At 37.4% G+C, this 24,327-nt stretch overlaps 1 protein-coding gene across 2 annotated transcripts in view; it reads left to right on the top strand.

Moving 5' to 3' along the window:
* The first annotated feature begins 5,120 nt into the window (after positions 1 to 5,120).
* PCMTD1 (protein-L-isoaspartate (D-aspartate) O-methyltransferase domain containing 1) overlaps positions 5,121 to 24,327 on the top strand; it is a 63,218-nt gene continuing 44,011 nt past the window's right edge. Inside the window, exon 1 of one of the 2 annotated variants that reach the window (XM_026516484.4) lies at positions 5,121 to 5,384. The gene's annotated coding sequence lies outside the window, so the exon portion shown is untranslated. The remainder of the gene's footprint in view (positions 5,385 to 24,327) is intronic. The other variant, XM_048212653.2, reaches the window with a different exon arrangement.

The raw sequence follows: 24,327 nt of genomic DNA, 5'->3' as shown, positions 1-24,327 counted from the left end.
AGTGTTGGCGAGGATGTGAAGAAAAGGGAAAGGGAACACTCTGCAGTGTTGATGGGAATGTAATTGGTGAAGCCACCACTGTGGAAAACAATATGGAAGTTCCTAAGAAAATTAAAAATAGAAGTACCATATGATTTAGCAATTCCACTTCTGGGTATTTAGTCAAAGAAAGTGAGAACACTAACTGGATATATGCACTCCCATGTTCATTGCAGCATTACTTAAAATAGCCAAGATATGGAAACTACCTAAGTGTCCACTGATGGATGAATGAAGTAACAGTGTTATATGTATACAATGGAATAGTATTCAGCCTTTAAAAAGATGGAAATCTTTCCATTTGTGACAACATGGATGGAACTCACGGGTATTACACTATGTGAAATAAGACAGAGAAAGACAAATACTGTGTGATCTCTTATATGTGGAATCTAAAAAAAGATAAATAAGTTAAAAGAAAACAAGTTTATAGATATAGAGAGTATATTGGTGATAGCCAGAGGTGGTGCGTGGGGGGTGAAAGAAATGGGTGAATTGTTTTTTAGTTTAAATAAATTGAAAAAAAAAGGTACTTATGTTATTACTTCCAAATAGTTATTTCATATAGTTACTTCATATGTTTAAATGTATATAGCAATAAATTATCTAATTCAACTTAGACTTATGACATCGAAACATAAATACAGCATGTTAGATAACTCAGTCTCTCAAATCATTTTATATATAAGAAATTTTTTCTTTAATAAGACTGGTACTTGCCTTTCTTTCTTTTATTCACTGAGTATCAAATTACTTAGTAATAGAACGGATATTATACATCACTTTAGATACCATTTGGCCAATTTAATATTACATTAATATATAGAGTTTGGCAAATGCAATATAAGTAACCTTAAGATATCTCAGCGTAGGTGATCAAAAGAGCTATCTGTACAGCTCTTGAAGTATAATGACTTCTCCCCAGCCAACAGAAAAAAAGAGTTGATGCAGGAATCCATTGTCCATCATAAGTCAATTTAGTAAATCCTGAAATGAGGCCTAAACCAGTCAATTACTTAAATGTCTTTGATATTTTTATGTATTATTAGATAAAAGATCTCTACATAAAAATAATGTAACATGCACCTATATTATGGTTTGTAAGTACTAGAGAGTAATTAAAACTCATTTCTAATTGGATGTAGTCTGAACAAACAGGTTTCATTTTTAATATTAAATAGGGCAGGAATTCCTCAAGTATCCACTTGAAGAATAGGATCAAATGACTGGGAAAGTACAGTTTTATTTTTAGTATTTTAATGTTTAGTGAATCTGAGATGCTAAAAGCAACTTTTCTGCTTTTCAGTATTTTGCTTTGAATATTTTTGGTGGAGGGAGGTGGTAGGACATGACAAGGCATGTGTATTTACATTTTTTGTTTTGGTCTCCTAAGAGTTATATTCTTTGATAGTCCACTTTTTTTTTAAGAGTCTCATTATAACTTTATATAAGCTTTATTGCAGCTTTTTAAAACATTTAGAAATTTCAGAAAATATAGAATAGCTTGGAAAGGCTGGGAAAATATTGGAGTCTACTATTCAACTTGGCATTCTGGCTAGGTAGTTCCTGAGGGGAAAGTAAAGAAAATAAACAGTTATTAATATTAAGGCCCACTAAGGCAGCAGGGGTGCACAATTCTGGGCAACTTTCCAGTATGGAAAGGATTGCTTGGGTTGTCTTTTCAGTCACATTTGCAATCGTAAATACCATCTTTACATGTGAACAATGATAGCAACAAAACATCCTATTGTGGCTCGAAGGATTGAGAAAGGCTCATAAAGGAAAAAATATTGGGGTGGGTCCATGAGCATTGAGTAAAATCCTTAGAAGGGGATAATACAGACATTGGAAATACCAGAAATGGAGTACTTTCACCAAAGAAGCCTATTTTTTTTACCTAATTTCGTAATATAAGAATTATACATATTTTAGAAAAAGTAATGTACTAAGAATGTACATTTTGTGGTTTGAACCAATGGTTCTCAAATTTTAGCGTTTATCAAAATCATCCAGAGGATTTGTTAAATTGGGGTAGGGCCATGAATTTGCACCTCTAGTAAGTTCTCTTATGATTTTATACCTCTGATCCCAGACCACATTTTGAGAACCACTGGTTTAAACAAAGTCTTTTTCATTTTTCTCTAGAGAATAGCTAATTTAATGCTGTCATAGAGCTCTTGATCCTTAATTTTGACTATAATGTTGCTCAATATGTGAAGTAATCGTAAGTGGAATTCCACAAAAACAGAATACAATACCAGGGAGAGATCTTGTAATTAGAAAAAAGTGCTAATGGCTATAGACAAAGGTTGGAAGTTAGAAATTTGTTTTCATCTGTCAGCTCAAAGACTGCTATTTCCTCAATTTGTAAACTACATAGATATTACTTCTCTGGAATGTAGGATCTTAAGATTCCTCCTTCATTTTCAAATTCTAGTTCTACTTTAGAAAACATTATCCTTTTCCCAACAAACTACATTTATGTTTCTTAAAATCAGTAAGGAAATGTCGATACGTTTTGTTTTTCAAACAGAGAAAAAGAAGCACTGTGAAACTAAACTTCTTTAGAGAGCAAATATTTGTTTTTATTGTTTTTTGGGGGGGGCAGGAGATGATGGACTTGTAACTGTACTGAAAATAGTACAAGGAAATAAAATTGTAAAACAAAACAGTTCCATATTTAGCAGGATTTAGTCCTGGGTTTTCCCCAGACACTGCTGGTCAAATGAAAGATATAAGGAAATTTTTTCAGGCCTCACAGGCCACACTTGGCACTATAAACCAAAACGATGGCCTATTATGCAACACAGGTGTTTGCAAATAACTAGATGATTTGTTAATCTGGGCAACACAGGAAGACCTCAAATTTTGAGGCTTATGAAACACACTGCAACTCTGCCATGCCTGTGGGAAATGTGAACTCCCAGGATGGTGACAGTAGTTTGTACGCTGAGTTTGATTTAATTTAATAAGCACTTGTTGAATGTCTTATGCATTCAAGTAACAGAGCATTTCTGACAATACAAGGCTCCTGCCTACCCAGTACTCTGTATTCACAAGTATTCACTTTCATTATTTTCCACTTCACATTAAAATTTAAACAACCTGGTATGGAGAATTAAGTTATTATAGCCAAGTGTTACTTTTCTGTTGCAAGGACCAGACTTGCTGCAACAGTAAACCAAAATTTACCCATTCAACAAATGCAAAGTACCAACATTAAAGCAGATTTTGTACTAGGCACTGGAAAGTAATAGTGAACACAGTGGGCATGTGTCCAGACTTTGTGGATTATAAATTAGTAGGAAGACACATACTCACCAGAAGTAAATTACATATGAAATGTACTAAACGAGGGATAATCAGAAATGGTCTGAATCATGGAGATGGGGCATCACCATGAGACGTGTGTACCACAGAAAGATACGTTACTGGCTTATTTGCTGTTCAACTACTCACCCACAAGAATAGCAGTTAGTCCTGTTTACTAACAAAGTACTTACTAGTAGTCTTATTAAAAACAAGCTGTGTTCAACTTTAATGTAGTAGAGGAAGAAGAGAAAAAAGGTCTAACTGAAAAATTCCTACAGCAGAATGGAGAAAATAAATACTAATGTGGAGGAAAAACTGGGCAAAATTCATAGCTGTTGTTTAAAGATTTTAACTATTTTCCTAACTTAATCATTCCTACTTAATTTGCTTACAGTCAGGTATTTTCATGTGCTAAAATTTCTGCTTGGAATAGCAGAAAGCTAACCCTGTAAGACTGTTATATGATCCCACCACAGTTAGAGAAGTGCCCTGGCACCAGGCCAAGGGCCAAACAATCTGTGACCAAGGGCTCTAACCCAGAAGGCAAGTGAATAGAGATTTTGCAGTTAGGAGCAAAATGTCCACTGTATTTGCATTCATATTAAATAAAACAAAGTTCATTAAAATAACACAAAGTTGTTGGATTGCTGGCAGACCACCCTTAGCAGCAACTTTCCTCATTTGCAAAACTCTTACTTCGCAATGTCAGCTTTGACCTTGACTGTTCTTTTAAGAATATATTATTTAACCACTCTTGCACACAATCAGCTATGGTGGGAAACAGTAATCTGGGCATCAAAGATGTTTTAATTCTAATTTACCACAGGTACCTTTAAAGGTAGGTAGCCTACAACCACTAACACTTCTGAAAATCAAAACCGACTAAAATTCAAACAATGCAAACCTGCTAGTGGGCGGGAGTGGCACATACACTGAAAGATTTGAGTAAGAAAGTAGAACACTGGCACAAAAATTACTGTACTTACGAGAAGACATACTGCATTTAGGCATACTAAATCCCACTGAAAACTGTGGCTAGCGTGTTTACTGCCTGGATTCGTGGGACAACATTTTCTCAGCTCTCCAGACCCTGGTCTCCTTTCCCTTTCTCAAGCTGCTAATCCCTCTCCCTCAAAACCCTTTCTGGTAATGGGCTATGGGATGGGTAGGCAAGCCACGAGAAACTTGCTTGGCACACATCTTCACCGGTTCTAGGTACTCAATTTGTTGAGTATTGCACGCATGTTAGTTATGGGAACAGGATCAACTCCCGAGCCAGGCCGAGAACGCAGGGAAACGCGAGGGCCCAAACGGCGGACGCGTTAACACCGGGAGCTGGGGAAACTTCCTGATGCTGAGCGGACACTTTACAGTGGCACGATCTGGCGAAAAATCGTTGGCTCTTCAGTTAAATCGGGGAGCACTTTCCACAAAATAGTCTGTATAGTTACCCCGCGGGGAAGCACCCTCGAAGATGCTCCGACACCTAGATGCCCTGTTCCGAAACACCGCGGAATAGAACAGCTTCCTCGGGTGAAGCCTCCACCCCCAATCCCAGCTCTGATACCGTCGACCGCCTCTCAGCAGCTATTCAGTCCCTGAGTGTCCTAACGCCGGGAAGGGGGCTGGGAGATTGAGGCCCTGTTCTCGCGGGATCTCTCCCAACAAGGTCCGTCCCCAGGTCTCTTCAAGACCTCGCGTTGCTTGGGCGTCGGGGCGGAGCGATTCCTGTGGGGGCGGAGCCGATGGGGGCGTCCCCCAAGCCTTGTTGACTCCGGCGTCCTCCCAGAGCGGTCTTTGCGCCCGCTGCTGTCTGCGCATGCCCAGGTTCCCGCCGACTCCGGAGGCCGCGAGTGTCGGGCTTCCCCAGCAGCCGGTCCGGGCCCCGCCCCTCCTCCAGGCTGCGGCGGCGGCGGTGCTGGCGGCAGTGTTGTTGTGGCGGTGGGGGCGGCGGGCTGCCGGGGAGCCCGCCGAGTCCTAGTGCCTGACCCTGCGCGTCGCTGCGGCGGGCCAGACGGACAGCCTCGCCGCAGGTAACGCCGCTGCCTGTGGACTCGGGGTCTTGCGGGTCGGGCGGGGGGGTTGGGGAGCGTGCCGGGGTCAGGCGGGGGGTCGAGAGGGTTGGTAGCTGGGGAGTCGAGAGAGGCTGGGGGTTTCGAAGGAGGTTTGGGGCCGGGGTCGGAAGGGTCGAAGGGGCCGGGAGTCCAGGGCGGTCGAGGAAGTCTGGAGGGGTCGAAGCGTATGGGAGGTTGGGGCGGACGGTCCTTGGTCTCTGACCTGGGTTCGGGGACCAGGACTCCCCGACGCTGCGGTCCGAAGACACCCACGGGCCCCTTCGGGCCTTTTCAGTTCCACCCCGTGACTTTCTGTTGTTGTTTTGATTTTGAAGGAAGAGAATCCAGCCTACGTAGGCTCGGGGAAGCCTTGAGGGTTGAGGTTGGGAAGGGATTTACGAGGCTAGAGCAGGAGCTAACATTTTCTTACTTTCTGTTTTTTTGTTTGAGCGTTTACTACTGTTTAAGTATGGTACCCGTCCTTAGGGTATTTCAAACACTGGCATAGAGAGGACCCAAGAGTAGAACCAGCGGGAGTAATTTTGCAAATCCAAGATTTTTCTTTTTTAACTTACAGTACTGTGTTTTTGTATGTCTTCTTTTTTAAAACTGAGAAATCGTAACTATGTTTTTAAAGTTACACAGTAGAAGAATTTGGGTACGGAGGAGAAAGTATACTTTTACCAATGTTATTTTCTCCTAGTTATTTTTTTAATTACAAAAGTACTACGTGCTCTTTAAGAAAAAAATTAAGCAGCTAAACAATGAAGACGTCTGCTCCTTACCTCCGCCCCCCGTTTTTCCACTCTTAGTACCCAGGGTAACTGTCTACAAGTGTGGTATTTAGCCATTCAGGAGTTTTCTATGCGTGTAAGTATGTTTTAAAAACAAAATTGGGATCATATATAGTATATACTTTTCATTGGCCAGGGATACTCACAGATATTCTTCCATTTTATTAATACTTAATTCTTTTTAAAAGCTACATAAACCATGTGTGTTTTTTTATTGCTGAACATTGTCTCCAGTTTTTCTATAATCTTTTATTAAATAGCTTTTAAAAAGGGCTACAAGCTATTATTTTGAAACATAATGTGGCAAAACTTTCAGATTGTCTAAAGCCAGATTGGGATACTTAAATATTAGGCAAGTTAAGTAATATGTTTACACAGAGCTTATGGTAGTTTACAGGAGGCTTGGATGACTTCATGAAGCAGGTTACTAAAGTAGTTTCTTTTTGTTTTTTTGGTAAGTGCATTTTTCAAGGTAAATTTAAATTCTGTATGGTCGGTTGAAAACAAATTCAATTCCTTAAACATGAACCTGCTCATGTCTGAAGATAAGGTAAAAGGTAGAAAGCCAGTGGCCTAGAAGTTCGTATTTTAGACAGGCTAAAAAACAAAACTTCAAAACAGCCAGGAGCTAAATATTTTGATAGTAGACCATAGGGAGTAAGCTGTAAGTGAAAGGGTGATATTGCACTGCTTACTATTAAATAAGACAGAAAGCTAGGAAATCCCTATTATATTTTGTATTTTTGTGGGCAGAAGAGCTGGAGGCTTTGTTGATATAATCACTGGCATGTATTTATTAAAAATGTACTGTGTGTTCATCTTCTTGCTAGCTTCCAGAGAAAATATAGAACCGAGTGAGATAATCATAAAGAAGTCTGGTTCTAAGCATATATATGTATATATATAGCCTGAAATCTTAGGTCCAGTTGTATAATTATTTGGGGAGCAATGTTTAAAAGGAACCACGATATCTATGGCATTTTAGTTGTAGTTGTTGGTAGTAATATTCTTTTTCTTGTTTATCTCTAACAACATAGGTAGCATTCTCCCCAATCTAAGGATTAATAAACAGAGACTCTGAGAGATTAATTCAAGTGCTCAAGATCTCATCACCTTTTTAGTGGTGGTGACTGCATTAGACTCAGGCTTAAGCCAAGAACCTGTGTTTTCTGCTCTGCCATGCTGCCTTTCATTAATGAAAACTGTCTTATAAAATTGTTGATCTTGGAGTTTTTCCCTCTTTTGGCTTGGAGGTATTCCTTACAAAATAGAGACCTGAATATAATCATGCATTGAAAAATAGCCTAAAGGATAAATAGTATGAAACTGTGGTATTGTTTTAGATGAGGTTTCTGTGCTGTATTATTAAAATATTTCTTGAGCTGCTGCCATTAACCAAGAAGAAGAGGGATTGTGTTAGTCACTCTATTTGATGCCATGGTAAATTTGGATATTATAGTGAATTGGAGCTCTTACAGGCACTTTTATTCTTTACAAACTTGGATGGATAATCTCATTTAACATTTTTATGAACCCAGTTGCGCTTTAGTAAACTAATGTAATAAAAGAATACAAAGAGGGCCCTAAAGAGATTAAAGTGTGTTTATTTTATTTTTAGTATTTTGTAGTCTCTTAAAAAAATACACCATAACAATTTAATAAAGTATAATTCCTAATATTATGGTATATTAATCTGTTTTGGTTTGCCAGCGTATGTGATGGCTGTGTATTTTAAAGAAATAGGGCAAATGCTGAAGTTAATAAAGTATCAGTTGTAATGTATATTTGAGAAGAAACCTACATATAGGAAAATATTTGAGTTTTTATTCTTGGTAATTGTTAAGGATGGTATTTGGATTCATATCTAAGTGGCATATCTACTCTTGATTATCTCTTGGATTTAACATTGAATGTGGGTGGGTTTTACAGTTTTGGGTACAAAAATGTTTCGGCACCAGAAAGAAGTCTTTGGAGTATGTTAAGATCTATTGAGTTTTCGGCTGTTGAAGGGTGGGGAATCCAACAGTGAGTGTGTGTATTTTCAAAAATTAGTAAGAGATCTTTTATCTGATGGATAGAAATAGAAAGTTTATTTTGCAGTTTAGCCTGAAAGTCTTTTTTGGCGACATATATTCATATATATGTAAGCTAGTTGAGATGAAAGGGAAGCCAAAGTAGAATGGAGAAAACCTGAGAATTGGCTGGCTTAAGTAGAAGGGGGGGGGGGTCTCCTCAAATAGTAGATAATCTAATAGAGTCAAATGTGTGGATGGATGTCAAGCAAGATGACTTAGTAGTTTAAATTTTGAGCTTTGAGATACTGAAAAATATCTAATTATAATTATTCTGTGTTAGCTGTGTCCTGCTCGGGGTTGAGTCGAAATAATTAACACTTTTTAGTAACTTGCAGGCTCTTAAAAACCTACAGTAGTCACATCATCATGTTTGCTTATAACCTGAGTTACTATGAGCACCAAGTGCTGGCAAGACCTTGTCTTCTTTGTAACTTCCACAAGCCAGCACCTCAGACTTGTACCTTGTTGTGGCTTTGTTCATTTTCTCATCTCACTTATATACAAGTGTCACTTTAGATTGAGTTTGCACTTCTTTTTAGAGTTGTATTTTCTCCTTTCTAGTCCTACGCACACCCATGGTTTCCACTGTTCATTCTCTCCCCTGCCGAAGCTTCAGTTCTTCATCACCAGCCTCATTGTCTTTCCTAAGCTTCAGACTTGCCTTTTGTTGTTCTCCTTGATAAACTCTGTAAGTAACTGTCATTTTGGAATCTTGAATCCGTAGATTCAGAACTAAACTGTTTCCTCTGCAATTTAATTCTTCCCTCATTTTCTTGGTTTATATTAATGATATTAACATTTTCCTTGTCTTCTAGGCTGAAAATCAAAGGTCAACTTTGATTTGTTGCTCTCCCCCTTTCTCAGAAATTCTTTGTCATTTTATTGCATTATGGTTCAGGAATCAGGTTCTCCTGCTGCTTTTCCATTTTCCCCGAAACAAAATACTTTTAATCCCGTTGCCTCAACTGCCATTAATAAGACATCCCTAATCTCTGGGTTTTGCCATTCATCATGCATACTGCTATCAAATTAATTGTCCTAAAGTCAGTCCTGATCATATTTTCTCTGCCTGACAAGAGCAAATGGAACAAAAAACACTTACTAATAGTTTCTTATGTCAGCCTTTATGCTGAATGCTTTTTCTCATTTGGTCCTCAAAATAGTTTCCCACTCTACAGATGAAGAAATTGAGACTTCATGAGCCTGGAGGGTTGCTAGTGGGTAGAAGAGCTGGAATTTGAATCCCAAACATGTCTTCCAAGTCTGTGTTCTTGACACCATGCCTCCACTGAGTGGCTCCTGATAACTCTAGAACGAAGTCCTTGATCCTCAGTGTTGCCTTTCAAAACTCCATTATTTGTCCTCAGTGCTCTTTCTCAAATTTAATTCTTGTTTTATTCAGACTTGTGTTTACATTCTTTCTGGAACAGAAGGAATGTAAACTCTTGGTGTCTTATGCATCTCCACTTGGAATTTTCTCCCTTTCCTATCTCTGCTTCCTGAAGTCCTTCAAATAAAAGACTAGCTCATTCACAATATTTCCCTAGAGCCCCTTCTTTTTTGTTTTCATGGTGGTAGGGTCTGCTCTTATTTGTGCAGTTGCTAACCTCTTGATGATAACTTTCTATTCTGAATTTCTTTTTGACTACTCTAACCGTAATTGAATTATAAAATGCCTGAAAGCAGAAACCATATCTTATTGTTGTATCTTCCAGTGGATGCTCAGGAAATAAACGTGAATGAATATGAAAATGATCAGTAGTCAACTACTCCTTTAATGGCATTTAAGTAGTATTTGATTTTAGTTGCTAGATGACACAGTATTTCACTGAAGTTTTTAATTGTGTGTGTATGTAACAAAACCAGATTGTCTTGTTGTAGGCTATCAAATGAGTTATTTTCAGATTGATTACTAGGTAATTATGGTAAGTTGTTTATTTAAAAAAATGCTGTTTTGCTTTTCTATATGCACCGATCTATGTTACTAATTCTTAAAACTAATGGTTTGATATTTGAATTCTTGTCCATGTTGTTGAATAAGACACATTTTCAAATGAATTGCAATGTACCATAATTCTTTGGCCTCAGTTTCTTCTATGCTCATATGGATATGAAAGGTAGAATGAAACTTTCCTTATACTGCAGTGTCATTTTCTGCCTTTTGGTGATATCAAGAATCTCCAACTATATGATTAGCTGAAATGCCCTCACACAAATTACACATAACTCTTTGTGTCCTGAAGAGTTCATGTGAAATTTCAGACATATTTGAATCCATCAGTGTTAGTGGTTACCATTGCAGAGTTTACAATTTTATATTTCTCTTATGTCTGTCTTTGCATCCTATATTGTGTTACATTTTAGCAACTGAATAAGTAGTTATTGCTTTATTAAATACAGTAATGCTTGCTGTTAGAAATATCCTACACCAAGGTAGGATATCTTGGTGATGTTGGGGCAGACATTTGGGGTTTCTTTTGGAATGCTAAAATGCATGATTATAACGGAGTGAGGTTGATTCTCAAGGTAATTAATTTGTCAGTCTACCCGCTCTCAACTTTTAAGTATTAACAGCAGTCACAAATAATCTGAAGATAAAAGTTTTAAGGAAGTTCAAAATAATTCATTGATTTAAAATTAGGTAATATAGTCACATGGTTCAAATTTTAAACATACAAAATGTTTTATAAACTGGAAATGTCTCCTCCTCAGCCTCCTACTTTCCCCACTGGGAGATAGCCATTCATCTCTGGAATGATATAGAAGATACTATTTTTTTATTATATGCAAATAAATATGAATAAGTATTCTTTCTGCTTACGTAAAGATGAGGTACACTGCAGTTTTTCACTTGCATTTTTCACTTGATTTATCACTAATAGTCCATGTTAGTAGATGAAAAACTTCATTCTTTAAAAAAATATTTTTGCAGCCTCAATGTATTTGCTATATATAGCTTACATATATAGATTGTATATATAGGAATTTAACCGTATTTTCTATTGGTGGGCATTTAGATGGTTTCAGTTTTTTACCATTATATCCATTGAAGCAACACTTTGAAGGAAGAGAAATAAAAAGTAGCAGCTCTTTCCTTATAGGGGAAAATAAAGCTTGAAAGCTAAAATGGATGTTTCATGGTGGGGAATAAAATGGATATCTTTTTTGGCTTGTAATGATTAACAGCTAAGTGAATGGAGAGAAGGCAGAAATGGAGAATCACGCAAAAATGCTTGCTAAAATTCATAGTTGGCTGTTGAATTGGAAGACCAGGGATGGCAGTGCTGATAGGTAGCTCCCATGACCAGTTGTCTGCTCTGGACAAAGGTGTGTGGATGTATTTAGAAGTTTGGTGCTGAGAAATAATCCTTGATATCTGGAAACTGGTCTCCGGGACTGTGGCCTCTAACAATATATTTAATACAGCTGTTCAGAGGATGAACTAAATTCCCTGTGTCATCCAGAAGGAAATATCATGGACTACAATGCAATATATTTTATGTGGTCATTAATTTTTTTATTGTATTATTGTTGTATGTTCAAAGATAAGATCTGAATTACTAAAATGCATGAAATTAAAAGAAAATTTCCTTCTTCAGCAAGTCTCCCCCTCTACATCTGTTCCTCATGGGTGGTTTGGGTAATGGTTTTTTTAATAGTGTAGTGTGAATCCTTTCAGACTTTTACATATAAACAGAAATAACATATTCATGCCTTTTAAGAATGTCATTGGGAATCCTTTTGAGTAACAAGTGGTAAGAATTATGGAAGTCAGAATTGAATGGAATAATAAGTGAATAAGGTGATGACGGGATACAGGGTAAATAGTGAATGCCTTTTGATTCTCTCAGACCAAGGGTGCTATAAATACAGAGTATTGTTGTGTAAAGCGTAGCAGCTACTGAGGTTCTGTAGCCAGTCTATCAGGTTACTCCTGACAAGTCATTTAAGGTTGTGCAACTTGTGCTTTTTTTTTTTTTTTTCCCTTAAGTGGTACCATATGGCTTACTGAATAGTCAAATGTCTTCTTTGTCATTTTTCAGTCATTCTGTCCTAAATATGCGATTTGAGTATTTTTCTGATTTGCATTAAAAAATTAGTTTTTATATGTTTGATAGATATGTCATTTCCTTTTATGGTGGTACTGTATATACTTTAGATGGTACTTTATATAGTTTAGATTTATGTAGTTTAGAATCATTTGCACCTATGATTCTGTACACCTATGATTCTCTTTTGGTCACTTAACATGCATGTTACTAGTTGCTATAGAAATAATAAGTAAGGGGCGCCTGGGTGGCACAGCGGTTAGGCGCCTGCCTTCGGCTCAGGGCGTGATCCTGGCGTTCTGGGATCGAGCCCCACATCAGGCTCCTCCGCTATGAGCCTGCTTCTTCCTCTCCCACTCCCCCTGCTTGTGTTCCCTCTCTCGCTGGCTGTCTCTCTCTCTGTCAAATAAATAAATAAATAAATCTTTAAAAAAAAAAAGAAATAATAAGTAAAAGGTTATTTGTTTTTGCTTTTTTTCCTTCATACAATAACAGTAAGAATTCACTATAGAAAAACTAGAAAATACGAAACAAAGGATTATCAAGAATGTTACCACCCAAGGGTGGTATATCCTGTAGTTAATTCTGAGAGACTTCTGTGTCTTGCTTCCCTCTGTATCCATTAGTGCCCTCTGTTATGTAGAGCTTTATTAAAATCAAGTCCTGTTCCTAAATATCTTCCTATTTTTTGGCTAGTGTGTCTTTCCATTCATTTTTAGTGATGCACTGAAAACATTTACCTGCGGGGCAGTCTGTTTTTAAAAGGATGCTGCTCCCTCTTGAGGCCAATCTGGAATAATACTACATTAAAGTTTGACAGTTTTGAATCTGCTATAAATCTTGGCAGGTACCAACAGCTAAGAAAAGGTGTGGACTATCATGTACAGCGTCTTACTCATGCTGAACTGAATTTTTGTAAGCACACAGAATGCATCCACATAATTACTTTCCACATTTCTAAAAGTAAGGTCAAGACTTAAGCAGTACTAAGCCCTTATCAGTTTTTAAGCTTCAAGTTTAATTTAGGCATAATTTTCCCAGTGGTGTAATTAAGACTGGGCATATATTTTGTAAGAAAGAAAATGATTACATGGCTTGATAATAACCAGACCAAAAGGTTGATGGTTTTATATGTTACAGTGTTTGCAGTTGGTATTTCAAATTGAATTTTAGGGTCTTTGTAAGGTTCTTTTACACTTAGTGTATGGTATAGTTATTATCGATTCAGTTAGAGGACTTTGTGCTGTCTTAAGAATGTGACCACAAATTATATATAAGAGAAAATGAATTCCAAGTTCTATCAAGGGATGAGAGCATACCTCTCTGCACTGATTATCTTTGTGATCTCTTATTTCCTTTCCTGTATCTGGGGGGAAAAGTAGGATGGGTGAGGATAGACTTGGGTTGCACATTACACGTTTAAGTTGGGTTTGTTTGATTCCCTACTCTGCTGGAGATAGAGGGCAAATAAAATTTGGGTAGTGTAGTAGACAAGTAATGCCCCTTCCCCTGCAAAGATGTTCATGTTTTAATCCCTGGAATCTGTTGAATATGTTACCTGGTAGGGCAAAGGGGAATTAAGGTTGCTGATCCCCTGACTTTTAAGTTAGGAAGACTAGTCTGGATTTTCCGGATAGGCCTAGTGTAATCACAGAGTTTCTTAAAAGTAGAAGAAGGAGACAGAGTAAGGAGGACTCAGCCTGACGTTGCTGGCTTTTCAAGATGGATGAAAGGATCATGAGCCAAAGAAGTAGATGGACAGTTGAAAATGCAAGAGAACAAATCCCGTGAAAGCCTTCAGGAAGGAATGCAGCCCTGCAGACACCTTTATCTCAGCCCAGTGAGACCTTTGTCAGACTTCTGACCCCTAGAACTGTAATATAGTAAACTTGTATGGATTTAAGCTGTTAGTGTTTGTGGTGATTTGTTATGGCAATGACAGAAAACTAATATAGGTAAGTATATTGAGACCATTTGATCCCTTAGGGAAATGATTGCTAAGCAATCCCTTTCCCCCACAAAATACTAAGATGACATTTATAAAACTGATAAAACTAGTACTACTGGGTTTAAATGATAATGGCCTTGAACTCCTGCCAGGTGGGATTTCGTCTCAGTTTTGCAGCTGCCTGGAGGCACCTCTGAATTTTTGGAGCTGCTTCTTTTCTTTAATGATAAAAGTGTTATATTGGGCATGTGAATCAGAGTGATATATAGGATGCTACTGAATTTGGGAAAACTGCAGGTATGAAGACCAAAGTGAAGTTAGTTACAGTAATCTAATTGACGTTGATAAGGATAGTGACAGAATAGGATTTTCACTAAAGAGGGAATATGAGTAATTGAATACAGTAGCTAGCTTGAGAGGTGGGGTCTCAAGAAGGTTCTTGGGTTTGAATATAATTCGAAGTGATGGCAGGAACCCTTTCCCTGTGAAAATAATCTAGAAACTTATTAAATGCACTGGGAAATCTGTGCTAAAGAGGAGGATGACTTTGAATCAGCAGAGTAGGGGAAAGGAGAAATACAGACCTGTCCTAAAATCCTGGAAGCAATTATGTTGGAGAAAGGCAGGGACAATATTAACAGCCATGACATTGCTTTTCTGGCAGAGAAGAAGCTGGGATCCTTGTCAGTTTGCCACGTGGAGTCTTTCCAGTTGGGAGGCAAGAATCTTGTACTTGAAGAAGTTGTACGTATGCTTTGTTTTTAGTAGGAAAGTGCATTCACTGTGCATTCCCTGTAAATACACATAAATGAATTTCTACCCTAGGCTCACCAGCTGTAAAACACGTTTGGAGAAATTACAATAAGGTAGTGGGATAAGAGAAGTTGCTACACGTTACTATTCTTGAAAGTATTTTTGTTCCTCCAAAACACATATACCTTCCAACCCATCACACTTTAAAATAAAACAAATACCGTATAGAAACATAAGGCTATTGGGGCACCTGGGTGGCTCAGTCGGTTAAGCATCTGCCTTCAGCTTGGGTCATGATCCCAGGGTGCTGTGATCGAGCCCCGCATTGGGCTTGCTCCATGCTTAGCTGGGAGCCTGCTTCTCCCTCTCCTGCTCCCCCCGGTTGTGCGCACGCTCTCATGCTCTCTGTCAAATAAATATAATCTTAAAAAAAAAAGATATATAAGGCTGTCTTTCTGGCAATTATCTCTCTTTGGTGTCCAGTGTATTGCATTTGTAGTACAGTAGCAAAGTAGGCGTGGCTTGCTTAGTGTCATTTATTATTGATTTCTTCCAAAATTGTTTTTTGCTAAATGAGTGATACAGTAAATTTGAATTCTTTAGTTGCCTGCTTATATCTTTAGTTTTCCTTCTATGTTTCTCCAACTCTGGGACTGCTTTTTTCCAAGAAATATTTTTTGTTGCTCTCTTCTTTTACTTTGAAATGCCACTAACAAGAAAAGGTAACCTTTACCATTACTTATCCCCGGCATTTGTTTCAAGAATTTGGCTTTACTGTTAATCTGCTCCTTTATTACTTTGTGGGTTTTTATTTTTAGTTTGCCTACCACGCATGCACGAAATTTAATGAGTTTTTCAGTGGTTTTATTTTGTCCTTTTCCAGGTGTGCTAATAATCATTAAAGTCTATAGAGGGGATATGGGCATCAGAAGGATCATGTACTTCACTTAACAAGCTCATGTTTAAGCTGATCCCAGTAGATGAGGCCACTAAGCCATCTTGCTTTCTAAAAGTTTGACAGTGATGGATTTCCTGAGTGGGAATTTAAGATGGCAGAATGGGCAGCTGCTGCCCTCAGTACTTTTAGTCACTTGGCTATCTAACATTCCTCTGTGATCAGGATGGACAGCTCTCATAGCACAGAAAAGCTGGTGACAACATTTTGCCATGAAACTAAGATAAAACACACTCAAATACTTAGAAGTTAAAAACAAAACCAAACAAAACACCAAAACCAAGAGTGTTTTCAGGACATGGCAGTTTAAGTCAAATCCAAGGGATTGTGGATGTTTTGGCTGGCAGCATATCAGTATCTATTGTATTCACAGTTCATTTTATTGCCTGTCTGCTTGCTCTTCATTCCCTCACTGACCTGAGTGTCATCTTAATGGTTTTCAGCACTGTATCAGTCTAGTTCAAACAGGAAGGAGAAACCACACAGGGTAATATGAACAGGGAAAGTTTGATGTAAAGAAGTGTTAACAGGATTGGCTAGTAAGTAACGAGAGTTCTGAAGGATATGAAAATAGGGCGCCTGGGTGGCTCAGTCCGGTAAGCATCCTAGTCTTGATTTCCGCTCAGGTCATGATCTCAGGATTGTGAGATCAAGCTTCTGAGTTGGGCTCTGCACTCAGCATGGAGTCTCCTTGAGATTCTCTCTCTCCCTCCACCTCCCTCCCCCTTCCTCCTGCCTGCCCTCTTTCAAAATAAAATCTTTATTTTATTTTTTTAAAGATTTTATTTATTCATGAGAGACAGAGAGGCGGAGAAGCAGGCTACCCGACGAGCAGAGAGCCTGACATGGGGCTCCATCCCAGGACCCTAGGATCATGACCTGAGCTGAAGGCAGATGCTTAACCAACTGAGCCACCCAGGCACCCCTCAAAATAAAATCTTTAAAAAAAAATAATATGGAAAAAGATACAAGGATTAGCCTCTACCCCTAAAGGCCAAGATTAAGCACCTAAGGAAGAGCCCCACCCAGGATTGAGATCTGGACCTTGTTGAGAAGATGTGTGGCTCACTGGATAGCAAGGAAGTTGCTGTGGTGACTCCTTAATGGAATTGCCAGAAATCTGCTTTTGGGTACCAGGGGAAAGATGTTCATAGAGAGGTGTTTTACCGAAGGCTGTCTTCTGCAAACCATCCAAGGGAGGGCGCTGGGGGAAGCTGCTGGCTGTTGTGCCCTGTAGGAGTGTGTTGGTGGAGAACCCTTAAGCACTGCAGGAGCCTGCCAAGCAGTGCACCAGACCCAGAAGCAAAGCCCTTTTCTCCTGCAGTGTCTCTGGCACCATCTGCTCATGCTGTGGCTGATCGTTACCCAGTAAGAATTGATACAGGAAGTAGAATTTTTTTTCTATTTTTTTATGGAATATATTTGACATATGACACAGTATAAATTTAATGTGTAAGATGTGTTACTTTGATACATTCATATGTTATTGTCTTTGTAGCAATATTTGTCATACTATGTAATTATAGTACAATATTGTCTTTATTGTATTGTGCATTAGATCTCTATGACTTACTGCTCGTTGTAAGCTTGTACTCTTAAACACCATCAGTCTTATCCCCCACTCCCCATCCCCTGCTAACCATCATTTACTCTCTGCAAGTAGAATATTTTTGATTTGTACTTAATTTGTCTCTGGCAGAATCAGGGCAGTGAATTGCTGCTGCTTTTAAAACCTATCTTCATTGCTTTGCTCCCTTTGCCATTCTAAACCTTTCTCCCAGTTAAAATGATGGTAGACTCCTTTTGAGTTAAAGGCCAATTGCTATTTCTATATTTTGTTCCAGTCACTGATCTTGACTATTTCTTGTTGGCCTCCTGTATTCTCTCACATTTAAATATCAAAATGGAGTTCTAGTCCCTGGACCAAATATTTGAACACGCTTCTTTCTTTTTACTACACTGGCTTGAAAATTAGCAGCTCTGTCTACACTTTTAGTAAGGACTCTAAACTTCTTCCCTGTGTTATTCTAACAATATGAGGGTTTTGTTGTTTTAGAAACAGTAGACAAGCACATGTTATCTCAGAAAAGTGTCACTTTTTTTATTTTATAATGTATTGGAAAGAAACCCAACCAAGACTCTGGACCCTTGAATTCTGTTAGTATGACCTTGAACAACTAGTTTGCCCCATGCATGACAGGGTGAACTGGATAATTTTAGAGGTTTTCTTCTTTACAGTTTATTATTTTTCTTGACTTTTTCACAAATATCAAAGTGGTGTATTTTGTTTGGGTTTTATATGCACAGAAAACTATATGGATTATGCCTTTGGTCTCATGGATTACAAACTTTAAAGTTCTAGAATGAGATTTCACATTTTCACATGTTATCAATATATAGGTATCTTCCACTATCTGAAAGGTTGCATTGTGCCATTTAGCTTTTACAAAAGACCTGTGTTAGTACCTGTTTTCATTAACTGAAAGAAATCTATAGAGGATTTTTACTTTTAGGAAAAGTGCCATTACCATACTAATGTAGGTCTTTCTTAAACCAAAGTGGCATCGGAAAGCAAGGGGATACCTTTTGCTTTATGCCAGTTTGGCTTAGGAAAGTTTTCATAGGAACACTCTACTTTTGGATAGCCCGGGAAAGCTATAGTTTGCTTTTGACTCATTTTATTCTATTCATTTTATTGCAACTGCCGCAGTACTTCAACTATAAAGAATTAATATGCTGGGGCACCTGGGTGGCTCAGTTGGTAAGCGACTGCCTTAAGCTCCAGTCATGGTCCTGGAGTTCCAGGATCCAGTCCCACAACGGGCTCCCTGGTCAGCAGGGAGTCTTCTTGTCCCTGTGACCCTTCCCCCCCATGCTCTCTCCCACTCTCAGTCTCTCTCTCTCAAATAAATAAATCGTTAAAAAAAAAGAAGGGTCAAAAAAGCTCTTGTAACCTATGCTAGTTAGGTCTGTACCTCACAGGAATGATTTAGAAAATGTAGTATACATGCCTAGGTTGCTTTTAGGTTGGCTTTCTGAACACATTTTTAAGATCTCTTGGGCATTTTACTAACCTTTGTGTAATTCTTTATACTTAACAGTATTTGCAAAAGTGATCCTGATAGGTGTCAGCAAATTATGGCCCATGAGCCTAGCCTGGCCCACTGCCTGTTTTTGAATAGTCTGCAAACTAAGAATGGTGTTTACATTTTTAAATGTTTGGAAAAAAAATTTAAAGAGTAATATGTGAAAATTATATATAATTGAAGTTTCAGTGTTCATGAATAAATAAAAAATTTGGAACATAGCCATACGTTCATTTACATGTTGTTTGTGGCTGCTTTTGCTCTTATAGGGCAGAGAATTCAGTAGTTGTTAACAGAAACTAAAGCCTGCAAATTCTAATGTATTTACTGTTTGGTCTTTTATGGAAAACCTTTGCTGTAGCACTAGTGACACTGAAGATTAAATGTAGTGGTAGAAAAAGAATGGGCAAATTAGATGTAAGATGTGATTGTGGAATTAAATAAGGATACAGAGATTGGACAGTGAGTGAATAGGTCCTTGGAGTTTAAGGCATTGCGATGGTTGTACTTTTGGGGCTTGAATAGTTGTCGAAGATGCCCAGGATGCTTGTGAGAGCTGGGAGCAGAGAAGACTGCAGCAGAGATGCCAGCGTCCCTGCTGCTGATGAAAGGGTGGACACCCTAGTGTCTGCAGAATGGGGAATGGGGAGATTATTAATAGATAGGAAAATGCAGCAAATAAAAATGCAAAACATGTTTTCCTACTCACCTTTTCAAGAAGAGCTTGGGTTTTTTTTTTTTTTTTTTGAATCATTGTCTATCTCTTAGGCATTCATAAACAAGGAAAAGTATGTATGTATATGTGTTTTCTATGGCTTTGTATTTTTCTCTGTGTACGTGCGTTTGTGTGTGTGCGTGTATATATATATATATATACACGCACACACAGCTCTCCAAGTCAAATAATGAGTTCATACTGATTCCTCTAATTCCATCCAGCATCTCAAGATATGTCCCCATGGTCTTTCCCCATCTTTCCATGCTTTGGTTTCCCTCAGAAACACCATAGAACTGTTGAGATCTTAATGAAAATTGGCAACTAAAATCTGAAGTATTTCATATATATTATATATTATTACTAGATACAGATTTTTATACATTGAACAAATGTTTCTTGAGATGGGAACATGTTCTTTTGTGAGAGGATGAAGTAGGCCTGTGTTAATAGAAACAGGTAACACCTATTGAGTACTTGGTACATGACCAGGGACTACAGGCAGTTTACATACATCATCTCGGATACTTCTCACGTGAATCCTGTGAGGTAATTATTATTATTAATATTAACATAGCTAGAATTTATAGAATTAGGGTTCCAATCTAGAATCAACACTATATTATCTGATCTTTTATGTATAATTTTTGCTTATGTTGGAAAACATTCTATTAGAATGTAACTCAATAATGAATCTATAACTTGATATGAAATCATTATAATTTGATATACTAGTATTCAATCTATAAATAATCTAAGGTTAGCAAATGAGTAAAGTAAAATTGTTATATTCCTGTTGATATAAATCCTGTTGAATTCAGACCAGAATTTTACATTGGTTGATGTTGTAACTCACCACTATAACCTGTGTGGATTCAGTCTAGATATATTTAATACATTGTTATATAATTATTGTTTAGAGATTGATAATAATTCATAAACTTTCCTGTGAAGACAATGAATAGCTTCAAGTAAGAGAAAATGATTTAGCTATCTAACTTTTAATTATTATGTTTTCTGTAATAGTTTAAATTGGGCATTTTTTTCCCTTACAGTCTCCCAATGAGCTGTCATAGAGTCAGGTTTTAGTAATATTGCTTACTACCAGTAATTAAATATTGAAATTAATAAAAAATTCTTTTTAAAAGAAGCATTCTGCTCAATTTTAAGAAATCGAAAAGGAGTAAATTAGGTCTTTTTGGCCTTAAACGTTCTAATATTTTGAACAGATTTTGTCTTATCTAGATTATTATAAAATGACATATAAAACTTGGGTTTCTTTCTAACTTGTGTGATCTTGGACAAAGCAGCTGCTGGGGCTCAATTCTTTATCTGTAAAAATGAAGTGAGCTCTTCTGCTTTTCTTACCTCCCAAGAAAACTCTTTGAGTTTAGCCTCTGGAGTATGGTCTCTGAATCCTTCATGCTTATCATAGTTCCTGAGGCAAAAATAGGTGATCAGTTTTTGTTAATTGAATAAGGAAATCAAATGGAAGTCTTTTTGTGCAAAACTTAAAATATCCAAATGTAAGGCAGTCTAATTGCTTTGAGTAACTTTGTCCAGAGGGTGTTTAGTGTTTTAATGTGTACTGTTAATAACCATAATTATACTCAGGACACAGTTTGACCATCAGTCTAATTAATATGAAATAATTCCTTACATTATTAAAAACCTTCAGTTCTATGAATTTATTGTAGTCAAATTGAAAGTAATTTTTAAATATTTTTTTTTTTAATACACGAACCGTTTAAGAGACTAATTTCCATGAACAAAGACTGTTTAAGAGACTAATTTCCATGAACAAAGACTGTCTATTGCACTGAACTGAACTGAAGCCATTTTTTGACCTTCTATCCTCAGTGTCCCTGGGTCTTATTCAGCTTGCTGGAAGAACTTGTTAAATGAAGCCTGGAGGGAGGTACTGGCTATAGTTTAATAAGCTTTTACAGCATTTTGGTGGTTTAGTTTGCATGGAGTTCTCCAAATGAGTTTTATTGATACAAAGAACTATTGATGACAGATAATCATTTAAAAGTTAAGATGTGCTTCATGGCAATTATTTTAAAGCCTATGGAATTATGGTGATGATCTTATGATTACAGTTTTATTTAATTTAAAGATTTTATTTAGTTGAGAGAGTGAGAGAGAGCATAAGCAGTGGGTAGGGGCAGAGGGAGAAGCAGACTCCCCACTGAGCAGGGAGCCCGACATGACACGGGACTCAATCCCAGGACCCTGGGATCATGACCTGAGCTGAAGGGAGACGCTTAACTGTCTGAGACACCCAGGCATCCCTGATTACAGTTTATTTTAAAGAACTTCTTAAACTTTCTCTGGGTCATGAGTAAAAATAGGGATAGAGTTATTTGTCCCAATAAATGGGATGAAGGTATTAATATCAAATGTGGTGTGTGTGTATTTTTCAAAAGGTCTTAGACTTACATTTCTAGTTGCTGTGTTTTCTTGTTTCTGGTAATGTGAATATTAGTGGTAGTGAATGCCATTAGATCTATGAATAAGACCAAAATATCTTTGTATTATGTGGGAAATCTAGAACAAATAGTTTGTTCTTTCTCAATTGGTATTCTTCCATTTGCATGGTGCAGATAATACCACCTGTCCTGTGTAAATGCCTCGGGGTAGTTAATGAAATTATATGAGTTGCTGTTGAAGCACTGAAAAATTAAGAATGATGTACAACTAGATATTTTATTCTATATAGCTTGCTCTGTCTGTCCATAGATAAAATGATCATCATGAACTTTGGAAAGATGCCATTTTATAAGGCCAAAAAACTTTTAGTTAACCTGTTTACATTCTTTGTATAGCAAATACACTTAGATGTTTTTAAAGTTTTTACAGGTGCCATTAAGAAAATTTGATTTAGTGACAGTATCTCCCAGGTGAAAAAAACCAAAGCCAGGAAAGATAACAGTTTGCTTAAAATCATATAGTGTGACAAGGCCAGTCTTTGCATTCCACAGTACAATAATATGCAGAAAGAGTATCTTTCGTGTGAGCTCATGTTTTGGTTTGTGATATACTAGTGGAAGGGAACAGATACAGACCATCCATATTCCCAAATTATGGAATTTTGCTTTGAAATATTGTTTTATTTTTTATTTGAATATTGTTCTTTGTGAACTCAAAACTTTTCAAATAAAATAGGGCCAGCTTTAAAAGCGTGACCCAAGAGGAGCCAAAAATGTGTATGTTTGTCTGTTGTGCTTTCTTATTGATTTCATTACTTCCTAAGAACATTGTCACTTAACGGACTAAAACCAGAAAGCTCAATTGTCATTTCAGTGTTCTGCTTCAGACTTTTCCTGAGTTACAGGAGGTAAACAACTCCTCTGTTTGAAAGGTTTTTCTTGGCTGTAGCTTCCTTAAGGAATTTTTTTTAAGTGTTAAGGATGGTTACTAGAGCACGTCTTATATTTCTTTTTTTTTTTTTTTTAAAGATTTTATTTATTTATTTGACAGAGACAGAGACAGCCAGCGAGAGAGGGAACACAAGCAGGGGAGTGGGAGAGGAAGAAGCAGGCTCATAGCAGAGGAGCCTGATGTGGGGCTCGATCCCAGAACGCCGGGATCACGCCCTGAGCCGAAGGCAGACGCTTAACTGCTGTGCCACCCAGGCGCCCCACGTCTTATATTTCTTGAAAAATTGAAGATGTTAAGCAATAATCCTAAAATCTGAGGCAGTTAATCTCTGATGGTTTTGTTAGCTCAAAGATACATGGAACTTTGCATATTGAGGGCATTTGTAATATATGGGTGTGACTGTTTAGGATAATGACACATGCTTGATTGTGTAGTAATACAGTTTTGAAGAGGTCATTATTCAGATCTTTAAGTAAAAGGAGTGGAGGAGACATTGGAGGTATATGAAATCCTGTAACTTTCAAAATAATAAAATTTCAGCTTAAGATGTCTCATCTTGTCTTTCAAAAATATTTTATATTCTTCCATCCCTTTATAGCCTATTCCTTGAACTCCTATAGAGCTATCTCCTACTGTTTCTCCATCTTGTTTGAGTTTATGCTGATCTTCACTGCCCCAGGCAAGGATAATAGGAAAATTAAAAGAATGAGGAGGAAGGTGGAGAGAAGGAAAAGGCATAGGATGCAAGACTGGAATAGAATTGAGAATATGACTGAAAAGTCAACATCTATGAATAGAGGCATCTTTAAACTTGCCAAATATTAAAATATAGGACCTACTTGTTTCCAACAGAACTTTCTTTTGTTACTGGAAACAATTTGTAGTAGTGAATTGAAGGGTTGGGGAGCAGATACTCTTTAATTATCTTGAGACAGTGGTTTATCAACTGTCTGATCAGGTGAAGATTCCAGGGTACAAGGGACTATAAAGGAAAAATATACTTTCACTTTTTGTAGCTGTTAGGTATGTTAGAATTTGAAAGGATGTCCTGAAGTAGAATGCTAGAAGTTACTCTTACAGTGTTTTATGTTTAATCATCATTTATTAAATGCTTGCTAACACCTTTACAAGTGTGATGCATATTTTAAATATTTTATTTTATC

Source organism: Ursus arctos, unplaced genomic scaffold (genome assembly GCF_023065955.2).
Source record: "Ursus arctos isolate Adak ecotype North America unplaced genomic scaffold, UrsArc2.0 scaffold_6, whole genome shotgun sequence".
Lineage (NCBI taxonomy): Eukaryota > Metazoa > Chordata > Mammalia > Carnivora > Ursidae > Ursus > Ursus arctos.
The sequence above is the reverse complement of the archived record's forward strand: the minus strand, read 5'-3'. Positions and strand labels throughout refer to the sequence as shown.